This window comes from Nomascus leucogenys, chromosome X (assembly GCF_006542625.1).
Source record: "Nomascus leucogenys isolate Asia chromosome X, Asia_NLE_v1, whole genome shotgun sequence".
Lineage (NCBI taxonomy): Eukaryota > Metazoa > Chordata > Mammalia > Primates > Hylobatidae > Nomascus > Nomascus leucogenys.
The window spans coordinates 44,342,952-44,357,861 of record NC_044406.1 but is presented as its reverse complement, the minus strand read 5'-3'; positions in this window follow the sequence as shown (position 1 = coordinate 44,357,861).

Genomic DNA, 14,910 nt, shown 5'->3' with positions numbered 1-14,910 from the left:
TGATATGAAGTCTCTAATTTTCTCTGTAGAGGCTAAGTCCCAACTGTCATAAGCAGTCACTGAAGCTGTCTTACCACTCGACCTCAGCCTGGGGATTTTGTGACCCCATTTCTCATGCAGGGGAGAAAGGAGAAGAGAGGGATTGGCAGAGGTAGCCCTGGAGACTTCCACAGAGGATGCAGAGTCCTTTTAGAACAGACCTAAGGGAGGCCGGGCACAGTGATTCAACGCCTGTAATCTCAGCACTTTGGGAGGCCAAGGCAGGCAGATCACCTGAGGTCAGGAGTTTGAGACCAGCCTGACCAACATGGTGAAACTCCAGCTCTACTAAAAATACAAAAAAAATTAGCTAGGCATGGTGGTGGGCGCCTGTAATCCCGCCTACTTGGGAGGCTGAGGCAGGAGAATTGCTTGAACCTGGGAGGCAGAGGTTGCAGTGAGCCAAGACGGCACCATTGCACTCCAGCCTGGGCAACAAGAACGAAAATCCATCTCAAAAAAAAAAAAAAAAAAAAAGAAAAAGAAAAACAAAGAAAAAAAGAAAAAAAAAGAAAAAGAACAGACCTAACGGAAAGCAGGAACAATAAGAAACTCTGAGCAGGGATCCCCGACCCTCTGTGTCTGCCTGGTCTTTACATAATAACCCAGGCACCTGGTGGCCCTATTTCTTGGGTAAAGGAGTTTGGAGGGCAGCAAGACTGACATGGGAAAATCCCCAGGGGCTAACACTAAGGGTGCCCAGTCCCTTTAGGGAGGACCCACTGGGGAACAGAAGCAAAGCCAAACACCAGTACATGCTTCCCCAACACAGGTGGCTAGACATATAACCTGACTCTGGGCACTTAGTGGCCCCATCTCTTGGGCAGGGAAGAAAAGAATTGGAGAGAATGGCACAGATGAGCCCTGAGGTTCTCCGTGGTGAGTGCGGTGGCCTTTCAGGAGGGGTACTACAGGAACTGAGGGCATCTGATATCCCAAGAAGCCTCCCTACCCACTCCATGCAGCCAGCCAGCTTTCCAATAACTACCAGGGACTTATGGCCCAGTTTATCACATGGAGGAGGCCGAAGAGTGATGGAACCCCATGGGATGACCCCAGTGGCCACTGTGAAGGGAGAAGGGAACTTTCAGGGAGACCTTCTGCGGAACAAGGGCTCTTTGAAACCCCATCTGGGCTCCATCCTCTCCAGCCAATTGGCCACCTGGAATCGTCCTGGTCACTCTCTGACACCATGGTCTGGAAGCCAGATTGACTTGCTCAGCCCCCAGGGGCTTCTGCATAAAGTGCAAAGGCCTTTCTGAAGGTCCCCTCCAGATACCTATCTCTAGGTATCCAAAAGCCCCAGATCAAGCTCCTCACACCTCAGGAGGCTGTTTTGGGGTTTTTTGTTTGTTTGTTTCAATACAGGGTCTTGCTCTGTTGCCCAGGCTGGAGTACAGTAGTACAGTCTCAGCTCACTGCAGCCTCAAATTCCTGGCCTTAAGCGACCCTCCCGAGTAGCTGGGACTACAAGCGCACACCATCATGCCCAGCTAATTTTTACATTTTTTGTAGAGATGTGGTCTATTCATGTTGCCCAGGCTGGTCTTGAGATCCTGGCCTCAAATGATCCTCCTGCCTCGGCCTCTCAAAGTGCTGGGATTACAGGTATGAGCCACTGCACCCGGCCAAGACTAACTGTGTGAACTCCACCCCATGGCTTTCCAGCTCCCTCTCAGAGAGAAGTAGGACAGGCTTGCTGGTCCTTTCGAGGCTCCCATGGAGAACAGGCATGCTGGGCTCCCAGGCTCCTTCCTCAACAATCAGCAGGACTAGCACCAGCAACCTCTGGAGGCTATAGAGGCTTTTTTTTTTCTTTTTTTTTTTTTTTGAGACAGGGTCTCGCTCTGTCGCCCAGGCTGGAGAAAAGTGGCGCAATCTCGGCTCACTGCAACCTCTCTCTCCCAGATTCAAGCAGTTCTTGTGCCTCAGCCTCCTGAGTAGCTGAGATTACAGGCATGCACCACCACACCTGGGTAATTTTTGTATTTTCAGTAGAGACAGGGTTTCTCCATGTTGGCCAGGCTGGTCTCAAACTCCTGACTTCAGGTGATCCGCCTGCCTCGGCCTCCCAAACTGTTGAGATTACAGACATGAGCCACCATGCCCAGCCAAATTTTTGTATTTTTAGTAGAGATGGGGTTTCACCATGTTGGCCAGGCTAGTCTCGAACTCCTGACCTAAGGTGATCCACCCACCTTGGCCTCCCAAAGTGCTGGGATTACAGGCGTGAGCCACTGCGGCCAGCCAAGAGGCCTTTTTGAGGAATGACCCAACATCCAGGGCTGGTCCCTACCTCTAGACCAAGCTCCTCCAACTGCAGCAGGTTAAGCATGCTATTTCAACCCAGCCTTGACTCAGCTGGGAGAAATCAGATAGCAGCTAGAATGACTTCATGAACACCTGAAGTCCTCCACAGTGAAGAAAGAAGCCTTTTAGGAGAGATTACAGTAGACCAGGTTGGGGGTGGGGGGCATCCATCACTGCATACTGTGCTTCCCTGTATGCAGATAGCTTGCTATTTCGCATAGTCCCAGTTGTCCTCCAATCCCCATTCATAACATGGGGACATCAGAGAGGAGCGAGACCAGCACCAGAAGTTCCCACGGATCTGTGCAGAGGGTGCAGAAGCTGTTTGTGAGGGACATCTCTGGGAAGTCCATAACAGCCAACACAGAGTTCAGAGGCCTTTTAGAAGAGGTCTTCCATGGACCGGGCACAGTGGCTCACGCCTATAATCCCAGCACTTTGGGAGGCCGAGACGGGCAGATTACCTGAGGGCAGGAGTTCAAGACCAGCCTGGCCAACATAGTGAAACCCCGTCTCTACTAAAAATACAAAAATTAACCAGGCGTGGTGGCACACGCCTGTAATCCCAACTACTCGGGAGGCTGAGGCAGAAGAATCGCTTGAACCTAGGAGGTGGAGGTTGCAGTGGGCCAAGATTGTGCCACTGCACTTCAGCCTGGGCAACAAGAGCGAAACTCCATCTCAAAAAAAAAAAAAAGAAGAGGTCTTCCATGGAATGGAACGAGGGTGATCCAAATCCCCTGGATATGCTCCTCCAATCCCAGCTGCAGTCAGTTAGTTAACCAACCTCAAGTAGGGAACCCCAGCCCTGTTTCTAACCCACACGTAATTCTGGCCCTAACCCTGAAATTGAACAATTGAACATTGACCTCAACTTAAACGTAACCCTAACACTAACCCTGACCATGAACCTGACCCTCCCATTAATTATAATCCTAAACCGATTATAAACCTGACTATAAACCTGAACGCTAGGCCAGGCATGGTGGCTTATGCCTGTAAGCTCAGCACTTTGGGAAGCCAAGGTGGGCAGATCACTTGAGGCCAGGAGTTCAAGACCAGCCTGGCCAACATGGCAAAACCCCCGTCTCTACTAAAAACACACAAATTAGCTGGGCGCAATGGTACACGCCTATAATCCCAATTACTAGGGAGGCTGAGGCAGGAGAATCACTTGAACCCAGGAGGTGGAGGTTGCAGTGGGTCAAGATTGTGCCACTGCACTCCAGCCTAGGTGACAGAGCAAGACTCCGTCTCAAAAAATAAAAAAATAAAAATAAAAATAAAACCTTAATGCTAACGCTGACCATAAACTAGATCCTAAATATGACCTGGTCATGACCCTGACTTTAACCATAACCCCTAACTTAACCATAAACTTGATCTTTACCCTAAACATATCCCTAACCATGAAGCTGACCCTGACCTAAACCTAACCAGAACATTGACCATGACCCAGAACCTGCCCTAACTCTAATCCTGACCATGATGCGAAACATAACCCTAATCTTGATACTGAAAATGAACTTAACTCATCGTGACATCGATTCTGAAATTGATACTCAAACTCTGACCATGAACCTGACCCTCATAATGAAATTAACTGTTTCCTGGCCAGGCGTCTTGCCTCACGCCTGTAATCCCAACACTTTGGGAGGCTGAGGTGGGCAGATCGCTTGAGCCTAGCCATTAAAGACCAGCCTGGGCAACATACCAAGACCCCATCTCTATTTATAATTTAAAATTTAAAAAAAAAAAAAAAGAAATTAACTGTTGCCCTGGTCCTGAATCTTACCTTGATCCTAAACCTAACCATAACCCTAACACTAACATTATCCCTTAACCTAACCTTCATGCTGGCTTTGTAGGAAAATGTGTTATTCTGACTGATCTTGTTTTTTTGTTTTGTTTCATGTTTGTTTGTTTGTTTGTTTTTGAGACGGAGTCTCGCTCTGTAGCCCAGGCTGGAGTGCAGTGGCATGATCTCGGCTCACTGCAACCTCTGCCTCCCAGGTCCCAGTTGAAGCAATTCTCCTGCCTTAGCCTCCCAAGTAGCTGGGATCACAGGCTTGAACAACCACGCCTGGCTAGTTTTTGTATTTGTAGTAGAGACGGGGTTTCACCATGTTGGCCAGGCTGGTCTCTAACTCCTGACCTCAAGTGATCCACCCGCCTCGGCCTCCCTAACTGCTGGGATTACAGGCGTGATCTGTAATCACGTGCCCAGCTGTGATCTTGTTTTTGTATATACTGTTTATAATAACAAGATTTCTGGCTAGGTGCAGTGGCTCATGCCTCTAATCCTAGCACTTTGGAAGGCCAAGACGGGCAGATCACTTGAGGTCAGGAGTTCAAAACCAGCCTGGCCAACATGGTGCAACCCCGTCTCTACTAAAAATAAAAAAAAATAAAAAAATAGCCGGGCGTGGTGGCAGGCACCTGTAATCCCAGCTACTCGGGAAGCTGAGGCAGGAGAATCACTTGAACCCGGGAGACAGAGGTTGCAGTGAGCCGAGATTGCGCCACTGCACTCCAGCCTGGGCCACAGAGCGAGGTTCCATTTCAAATAATAATAATAATAATAATAATAATAATAATATTTTCTCCAATTAGCCATAAGAAGTTACTTTGAGAAGAATGTGTTATTTTGGTCTTTTCGCTGAGCTTATTCTCACAAATACTCTGATTTCATCTAAATTTATTCTAACTCACAATAAAAAGTTACTTTGGGACCAGGCACAGTGCCTCACACCTGTAATCCCAGCACTTTGGGAGAACAAGGTGGGCGGATCACCTGTGGTCAGGCGTTCGAGACCAGCCTGGCTAACATGGCGAAATCCCGTCTCCACTAAAAATACAAAAAAAAATAGCCGGGTGTGGTGGCACGTGGCTACTTGGGAGGCTGAGGCTGAGGCATGAGAATTGCTTGAACCTGGGCAGCGGAGGTTGCAGTGAGCCAAGATCGTGCCATTGCACTCCAGCCAGGGCGACAGGGCGAGACTCTGTCTCAATTAAAAAAATAAAAACAAAGAAAGAAAAGTTAACTACTTTGGAAGAAGAATGTGTGATTTTGGCCAGGTGCAGTGGCTCATGCTTGTAATCCCAGCATTTCGGGAGGCCAAGGCGGGCGGATCACTTGAAGTCAGGAGTTCGAGACGCGCCTGGCCAACATGGTGAAATCCTGTCTCTACTAAAAACACAAAAAAATTAGCCAGGCATAGTGGCACATGCCTGTAGTCCCAACTATTCCAGAGGCTGAGGCAGGAGAATCACTTGAATCCAGGAGGCAGAGGTTGCAGTGAGCCAAGATCATGCCCCTGCACTCCAGCCTGGGCAAGACTGTCTCAAAAAAAAAAAAAAAAAAAGGAAGAAAGAAAGAAGAAAAAAAAAGAAAGAAAGAAGAAAAAGAGAAGAAAGAAAGAAAGTAAAGAAAATGTGATTCTAAGCACATTTTTACTTATAATGCTTATGCTTAGACTAATCTAAATTTGCTCAAACTTTCAAGAATTGGTTTCCTTGCCAAAGAATGTGAGGTTCTGAGCTTGTTTTAAGACATGCTGCTTCTTTTCATCTAATTTTGCCCTAACTCACAATGGGAAATTACTTTTGAGAAGAATGTATCATTCTAAGCTTGTTTTCACTTATATTGCTTAATTTTACCTAGAGTTGCATTAAGTCACCATATGCAGTTATTTTTTAGAACTATGTCTGATCTTGTGCTTGTTAGTACATATACAGCTTAGTTTCATCTTCACATACTCTTAACTCTCCATAAGATACTACTTTTGAGGAAAAAAAATTGTGATTCTGAATATTTTAAAATAAAGCTCTTCGTTTCACCTAGATTAACTCACTATAAAATTTTATTTAGGGAAAATATGTGATTCTAAGTTATTTTATACATAAATTGCTTAATTTTGCTAGATTTATTCTAACTCATATTGAGAAGTTACATTGGAGCAGAATGTGTGATTCTGAGCTTGTTTTCACATCAATTACTCAGTTTCATTTAGATTTACTTTAATCAGTTAAGAATTTTTTAGGGCCCAAGTTATTTGAAAGTAAACTGCTTGACTGGGCGCGGTGGCTCACACCTGTAATCCCAGCACTTTGGGAGGCTGAGGGGGGCAGATCACAAGGTCAGGAGATCCAGACCATCCTGGCTAACATGGTGAAACCTTGTCTCTACTAAAAATACAAAAAATTAGCTGCACGTGGTGGCAGGCGCCTGTGGTCCCAGCTACTCAGGAGGCTGAGGCAGGAGAATGGCGTGAACCCGGGAGGCAGAGCTTGCAGTGAGCCGAGATTGCGCCACTGCACTCCAGCCAGGGTGACAGAGCGAGACTCTGTCTTAAAAAAAAAAAAAAAAAAAAGGCCAGGCGCGGTGGCTCACACTTGTAATCCCAGCACTTTGGGAGGCCGAGGCGGGCGGATCACGAGGTCAGGAGATCGAGACCACGGTGAAACCTCGTCTCTACTAAAAATACAAAAAATTAGCCGGGCGTGGTGGCGGGCGCCTGTAGTCCCAGCTACTCGGAGAGGCTGAGGCAGGAGAATGGCGTGAACCCGGGAGGCGGAGCTTGCAGTGAGCCGAGATCGCGCCACTGCACTCCAGCCCGGGTGACAGAGCGAGACTCCATCTCAAAAAAAAAAAAAAGGCAAACTGCTTAGTCTCATCTAGATTTCTTCTAAATCATATTGAGATATTGAGAGGCTATACTGGAGAAGAAAGTATGATTCAGATTTGATTGTCCCAAAGATGGACTGGGATCAGATTTACCCTCCCACCTGAAACAACCAAATAAACCAAAAAAAATAAAATGCATGAAACAACAGGTTTTGAACAATGGACAGCAGGCAACCAAGGGCTGAGAGATGGGAAACAAATGAGATGAAGAGTTAATGATTCCCCAGTTTACTGCCTTTTTTTTTTTTTTGAGACAGGGTCTTGGTATGTTGCCCAGGCTGGAGTGCAGGTGGCATGATCACGGCTCACTGCAGCCTCGACCTCCTAGGCTCAAGGGATCCTCCTGCCTCAGCTTCCCGAGTAGCTGGGACTACAAGCGTGCACCATCACATGCAGCTAATTTTTTTTTATTTAATTTTTAGTAGAGACAGCGTCTCCCTATGTTGCTCAGGCTGGTCTCAAACTCCTGGGCTCAAGTGATCCTCCTGCCTTTGTCTCCCAAAGTGCTAGGATTTACAGGCGTGAGCCACCACACCCGGAAGACCAGTTTGCCCCCTTGAGAAAGTGTTCAGGCTATGGCACAAGATGGGAGAACTGAGGTAGAGCCCACCTGACTCCCTGAGTTGAGGATTTGGAGGTAAGACTTCTGGGAGATCAAAATAGCTAGAGTTGATAGAACAGAGTACCAGAAAGCAAAAAGCTACACAAAGAGTGTGATGGTTAATTTTATATGTCAACCTGGCTAGGCCTTGGTACCCAGATATTTGGTGAAACATTATTCTAGATGTTTCTGTGAAGGTAGTTTTTAAATGAGATTGACATTGAATCAGTAGACTTTGAGTAAAGCAGATTACCCTCCATAATGCACACGGGCCTCATCCTATCAGTTGAAGGCCTTAATAGAAAAAGACTGATCTCCCCAGAAGAGGGAATTCTGCCAGGAGACTGCCTTCAGACTCATACTAAAGCATCGGCGCCTCCCTGGGTCTCCAGCTTGCTGGTCTACCTTGAAGATTTTGAACTTTGCCAGCCTCCACAATCATGTGAGCCAATTCCTTAAAATCTCTGGGGATGGATAGATAGATAGATAGATAGATAGATAGATAGATAGATAGATATAGATACATATGTCCTAATATATCCCATTGGTGCTGTTTCTCTGGAGAACTCTAATAGACAGAGAACCCTGGAGATCTGAAGAGCATACCCTTCAGTATTCAAAAGAGTACTTACTGATCAGTATATGCATGTGAGGAAACTGCCTGGGGCCAGGGAGAGAACATCTGAAAGGATTAGAGGGAATAGTGCCTCATGCTCACACAGAGCCAGTAATAGTGCCTGCTCCCACCAGTCAGATTGGAAAAAAATGCATAATTCATGAGGTGTTGGGTAGAGTCCTCAGGAAGGTCTTTTCTCAGTTGTGGAGAATAATTAGCCCTACACAAAGCACTGCTCAAGACTCCATCAAACAGATCATAAAAGCTAGACCCTTAATTTCCAAGGAAACTTAACTGCAACTCAACAAAGTTCAAGAAGATTTATATTGAATACAAAAATATCCAGCACCCAAAAAGAAAAAAAATCACAATGTTTGACATCCAATCAAAACTTAATAGGGCCGGGTGCAGTGGCTCATGCCTGTAATCCCAGCATTTTGGAAGGCCTAGGTGGGTGGATCACCTGAGGTCAGAAGTTCGAGACCAGCCTGTCCAAGATGGTGAAACCCTGTCTCTACTAAAAATACAAAAAAATTAGCCAGGTGTGGTGGCACATGCCTGTAATCCCAGCTACTTGGGAGGCTGAGGCAGGAGAATCGCTTAAACCTGGGAGGCGGCCATGTCAGTGAGCTGAGATGGCACCACTGCACTCCAGCCTGGGCAACAGAGTGAGACTACATCTCAAAAAAAAAAAAAAAAAGAAAAGGAAAGAAAAACTTAATGCGGCCAGGCACAGTGGCTCATGTCTCTAACCCAGTACTTTAGAAGGCTGAGGAAGATGGATTATTTGAGGCCAGGAGTTCCAGAGCAGCCTGGGCAACATAGCAAGACCCTGTCTCTACAAAAAATTCAAAAATTAGCTAGGTATGGTGGCGCATGCCTGTAGTCCTAGGTATTCAAGAGGCTATTTGGAAGGATTGCTGGAACTCAGTAGCTCAAGGAGGCAATGAGCTATGTGATGGCACCACTGCACTCCAGCCTGAGTGACAGAGCTAACCCTGTCTCTAAAAACAAACAAACAAACAAAAAACTTACTAGTCAGGCCGGGCATGGTGGGTGGCTCACACCTGTAATCCCAGCACTTTGGGAGGCCAAGGCAGGTGGATCACGAGGTCAGGAGTTCAAGACTAGCTTAGCCAACATAGTAAAACCCCATCTCTACTAAAAATACAAAAATTAGCTGAGTGTGGTAACGGGCACCTGTAATCCCAGCTACTCGGGAGGCTGAGGCAAGAGAATTGCTTCAACCCGGGAGGTGGAGGTTGCAGTGAGCTGAGATCGCACCACTGCACTCCAGCCTGGGCGATAGAGCAAGACTCCATCTTGGGGGAAAAAAAAAACTTACTAATCATGCAACAAGGCAGGAAAATATGAAGACAACAATCAATCAATGAAAACCAACCCAGATTTGATGCATAAATTAATTAGCAGAGAAGGACATTAAGAGTTATTAAAGCCATGTTCCACAAGTTCAAAAGAGTTCAACAAGAGACACAGAAGATATAAAAATGACCCAGTGGTGGGACATTTTTGAAAGAATGAATTTTAAAAACTGTCAACCTAGGGGGCAAGATGGCTGAATAGAAGCCTCCTGATCATCCTCTTCACAGGAATGCCAAATTGAACACCTATCCACACAAGAAAGCACCTTCATAAGAACCAAAAGTCAGGTGAGCAATCACAGTACCTGGTTTTAACTTCCTATCACTGAAAGAGGCATTAAATGGGTAGGGAAGACAGCCTTGAATCACCTACACCACCCCACCCCCATCCCCTGGTAGTGGGCGTGTGACACAGAGACAGAATTTGTGCGCCTGGGGGCAGGAGAGCACAGCAGTTGTGAGACTTTGCGCTGGAACTCAGTGCTTCCCTGTCACAACAGAAAGCAAAAACTGGAGAGAACTAAGCTGGCACCCAGGCACCCATCGGGGGAGCACATGGACCAGCCCTAGCCAGAGGCAAATTGTCCATCCCAGCAGTCAGAACCTGAGTTTTGGCAAGCCTTACCACCGTGGGCTAAAGTGCTCTGCAGTCCTAAATAAACTTGAAAGTCAGTCTAGGCTACAAGGACTGCCGTTCCTGGGCAAGTCCTGGTGCTGTGCTGGGCTTGGAGCCAGTGGACTTGGACACACAATCCAGTGAAACATCAGCTGGGGTGGCCAAGGGAGTGCTTGAGCCACCCCTCTCCCAACCCCAAGCAGTGCAGCTCAAACCACTGAAAGAGATTCCTTTCCTCTACTTGAGGAGAGGAGCAGGGATAGTAAAGAGGACTTTGTCTTGCAACTTGGATGCCAGCTCAGCCACAGTAGGATATGGCACCAGGCAGAGTCCTGAAGCCCCCATTCCAGGCCCTAGCTCCCAGATGACATTTTTCAAACTTGTTTTAGAAGGAGTCTCCTTCTGTCACCCAGGCTGGAGTGCAGTGGTGCGATCTCGGCTCACTGCAAACTCCGCCTCCCGGGTTCAAGCAATTCTCCCTGCCTCAGCCTTCCGAGTAGCTGGGATTACAGTCACGTGCCACCATGCCTGGCTAATTTTTGTATTTTTAGTACAGACGGGGTTTCACCATGTTGGCCAGGCTGGTCTCAAACTCCTGGCCTCAAGTGATCCGCCCACCTCGGCCTCCTAAAGTGCTGGGATTACAGGCGTGAGCCACTGCGCCTGGCCCCAAATGACATTTCTAGACACACCTTGGGCCATAGAGAACCTGCTGCCTTGAAGGGAAGGCTCTAGTCCTGGTATAATTCAGCATCTGCTGACTAAAGAGCCCTCGGGCCCTGAATAACAAACAGTGGTACCCAGGTAGTACACCATGGGCCTTGGGTAAGACCCTGAAGCATGCTGGCTTTAGGTGTGACCCAGCATATTCCCTGCTGTGGTGGCCACAGGGAGAGACCCCCTCTGCTTGAGGAAAGGAGAGGAAAGAGTAAAGGGGATTTTGTCTTGCAGTTTATGTTCCAGCTTCACCACACGGGGGTAGAGCACCAAATAGGCTCTTGGGGTCCCTGATTCCAGGCCGTGGCTCTTAGACAACATTTCTGGACCTTCCCTGGGCCAGAGGAAAGCCCACTAGCCTGAAGAGTGAGTTGTAGGCCTGACAGCATTCACAACAAGCTGAATAAAGAGCCCTTGGGCCCTGAGTGAATAGCAATGGTAGCCAGGCAATATTTGCCAAAGACCTCGGTCAGTGTTGGCCACGGAGAGAGACTCCTTTGCTTATGGAAAGGGGAAGGAAGAGTGGGAATGACTTTGTCTTGTGGCTTGGGTGCCAGCTCAGCCACCATAGAATAGAGTACCAGGTAGATTCACAAGGTTTCCGTGCCCAGGCCCTGGCTCCTGGATGGCATCTCTAGGCCTGCTCAAGACTGGGGAAACTTGCTGCTCTGAAGGGAAGGACACAGGCCAGGCTGGCATTGCCACCTGCTCATTGTAGAGCTCTAGGGACTTGAGTGGACATTAGTGGTAGCCAGGCAGTGGTTACCATGGGCCTTGGGCAAGACTCAGTGCTGAGCTGGATTCAGGTTTGACCTGGTGCAGTCCCACTGGTGGTGGCCACCGGGGTATTTGTGTCACCTCTCCTCTAGCTCTAGGTAGCTCAAAACAGAGAGAGAAACTGTGTGTTTGGGAGAAAGTAAAGGAAGAGAACAAGAATGTTTCCCTGGTAATCCATAGGAATCTTTTGGATCTTATCCAAGACCACAAAGGTGGTACCTCCATGAGTCTGCAAGAGCCACAGTGTTATTGGGCTTGGAGTTCCCCCAATGCAAATATGGCTTCGATGACAAAAAACATAGATCACAATACCCAAGTCCCTTTGGATGCCTGGAAAGGCTTCCCAAGAAGGATGGGTACAAACAAGCCCAGGATGCAAAGACTGCAGTAAATACCTAACTCATCAATGCTCAGACAAGCATCATGACCACCCAGGAAAACATGACCTTACCAAATAAACTACATAAGACACCAGAGACCAATCCTGGAAAGACAGAGATATGTGACCTTTCAGACAGAGAATTCAAAATAGCTGTATTGAGGAAACTCACAGAAACTCAAGATAACATAAAGAAGGAATTCAGAATCCTATCAGATAAATTTAACAAAGACATTGAAATAATGAAAAAAGAATAAAGCAGAAATTCTGGAGCTGAAAAATGCAATTGACAGACTGAAGAATGCATCAGAGTCATTTAATAGCAGAATTGATCAAGCAGAGGAAATAATTAGTGAGCTTGAAGACAGGCTACTTGAAAACACATAGTCAGAGGAGACAAAAGAAAAAAGAGGCCAGACGTGGTAGCTCATGCCTGTAATCCCAGCACTTTGGGAGGCCGAGGTGGGCAGATCACGAGGTCAGGAATTCGAGACCAGCCTGGCCAAGATGGTGAAACCCCATCTCTACTAAATACACAAAAATTAGCCAGGCCTGTAATCTCAGCTACTCAGGAGGCTGAGGCAGGAGCATCGCTTGAGCCCAGGAGGCAGAGGTTGCAGTGAGCTGAGATCGCGCCATTGCACTCCAGCCTGGGCAGCAAGAGTGAAACTCCATTTCAAAAAAAAAAAAAAAAAAAAAAAAGGCTAAAAGATGAGCCAATTGAAAATGATAACTATGACAGCATTTCAAGACATAGTACAATAAGATATAAATAGGAACAACAAAAAGTTAAAAAATGAGGGATGAGGCCGGGCGTGGTGGCTCACGCTTGTAATCCCAGCACTTTGGGAGGCCGAGGCGGGCGGATCACGAGGTCAGGAGATCGAGACCACGGTGAAACCCCGTCTCTACTAAAAATACAAAAAAATTAGCTGAGCGTGGTGGCGGGCGCCTGTAGTCCCAGCTACTCGGAAAGGCTGAGGCAGGAGAATGGCGTGAACCCGGGAGGCGGAGCTTGCAGTGAGCTGAGATTGCGCCACTGCACTCCAGCCTGGGTGACAGAGCAAGACTCCATCTCAAAAAAAAAAAAAAAAAAAAAAAACTGGGGGATGAGGTTAAAGTGTAAGAGTTTTATTAGTTTTCTCTTTGCTTGTTTGTTTGTTTCTATGTTTATATCATCAGTGTTACTTTGTCATGAGTTTAAAATAATGGGTTAGAAGATATTTGCAAGGCTCATGGTAACCTCAAATCAAAAAACATACAACAGATACCCAAAAAATAAAAAAGCAAGAAGTTAAAACATACCACCTGAGAAAACCACCCTCACTGAAAGGAAGACAGGAAAAAGGAAAGGAGGAAGAGAAGACCACAAAACAACCAGAAAACAAACAACAAAATGGCAGGAATTGATAAAGCTCAACATCCCTTCATGATAACAATCCTCAAAAAACTGAGTGTAGAAGGAACATATCTCAACACAATGAAACCATATATGATAGACCCACAGCTAGTGTCATTCTGAATGGGAAAAAACTGAAAGCCTTTCTGCTAAGACCTGGAACAAGACAAGGATGCCCACTTTCACCACTGTTACTCAACATAGCACTGGAAGTCCTAGCTAGAATAATCAGACAAGAGAAAGAAATATGGCGGGGCAGGATGACTCACACCTGTAATCCCAACACTTTGGGAGGCCAAGGTGGGCGGATCAACTGAGGTGAGTTCAAGACCAGCCTAGCCAACATGGTGAAACCCCGTCTCTACAAAAAATGCCAAAAAAATTAGCTGGGTGTGGTGGCGTGCGCCTGTAATCCCAGCTACTCTGGAGGCTGAGGCAGGAGATAATCGCTTGAACCCGGGAGGCAGAGGTTGCAGTGAGCCAAGATCAAGCCACTGCACTCCAGCCTGGGTGACAGAGTGAGACTCCGTCTCAAAGAAAAAAAAGAAAGAGAGAGAGAGAGAAAGGAATAAAGGGCATCCAAAGTGGAAAGGAAGAAATCAAATTATACTTTTTTGCAGATGATCTGAGCTTATATTTGGAAAAGCCTAAAGACTCCACCAAAAAATTATTAGAACTGATGAACAAATTCAGGAAAGTTGCAGGATACAAAATCACCATGCCAAAATCAGTAGCATTGAGACCCCCATCTCTACAAAAGCATAAAAAAATTAGCCAGGTGTGGTAGCACATGCCTGCAGTCACAGCTATTTGGAGACTGAGGAAGGAGAATTGCTTTAGCTCAGGAGGTTGAAGCTATAGTGAGCCACACTATAAGAAATCTTACAGAGGCTGGGCGTGGTGGCTCATGCCTGTAATCCCAGCACTTTGGGAGGCCGAGGCGGGCAGATCACGAGGTCAGGAGTTCGAGACAAGCCTGGCCAATAAGGTGAAACCCCATCTCTACTAAAAATACAAAAATTAGCTGGGCGTGGTGGCATGCGCCTGTAGTCCCAGCTACTCGGGAGGCTGAGGCAAAATAATCGCTTGAACCCAGGAGGCAGAGGTTGCAGTGAGCCGAGATCACGCCACTACACTCCAGCCTGGCAACAGAGCAAGACTCCGTCTCAAAAAAAAAAAAAAGAAATGTTACAGAAATGCATCAAGCAAAAGGAAAACTCTCCAGTTGTAAATAAATAAATGGTAATTATATGGATAAACATATGCTTTTTCTATTATTTAAATACATTTAAAATATAATTGGCTCCTTAAAGTTTACAACATATATAAAAGTAGAATGCATTAACTAATAGCATAAAGGTTAAAAGGAGAGAGATAAAGGTATAAT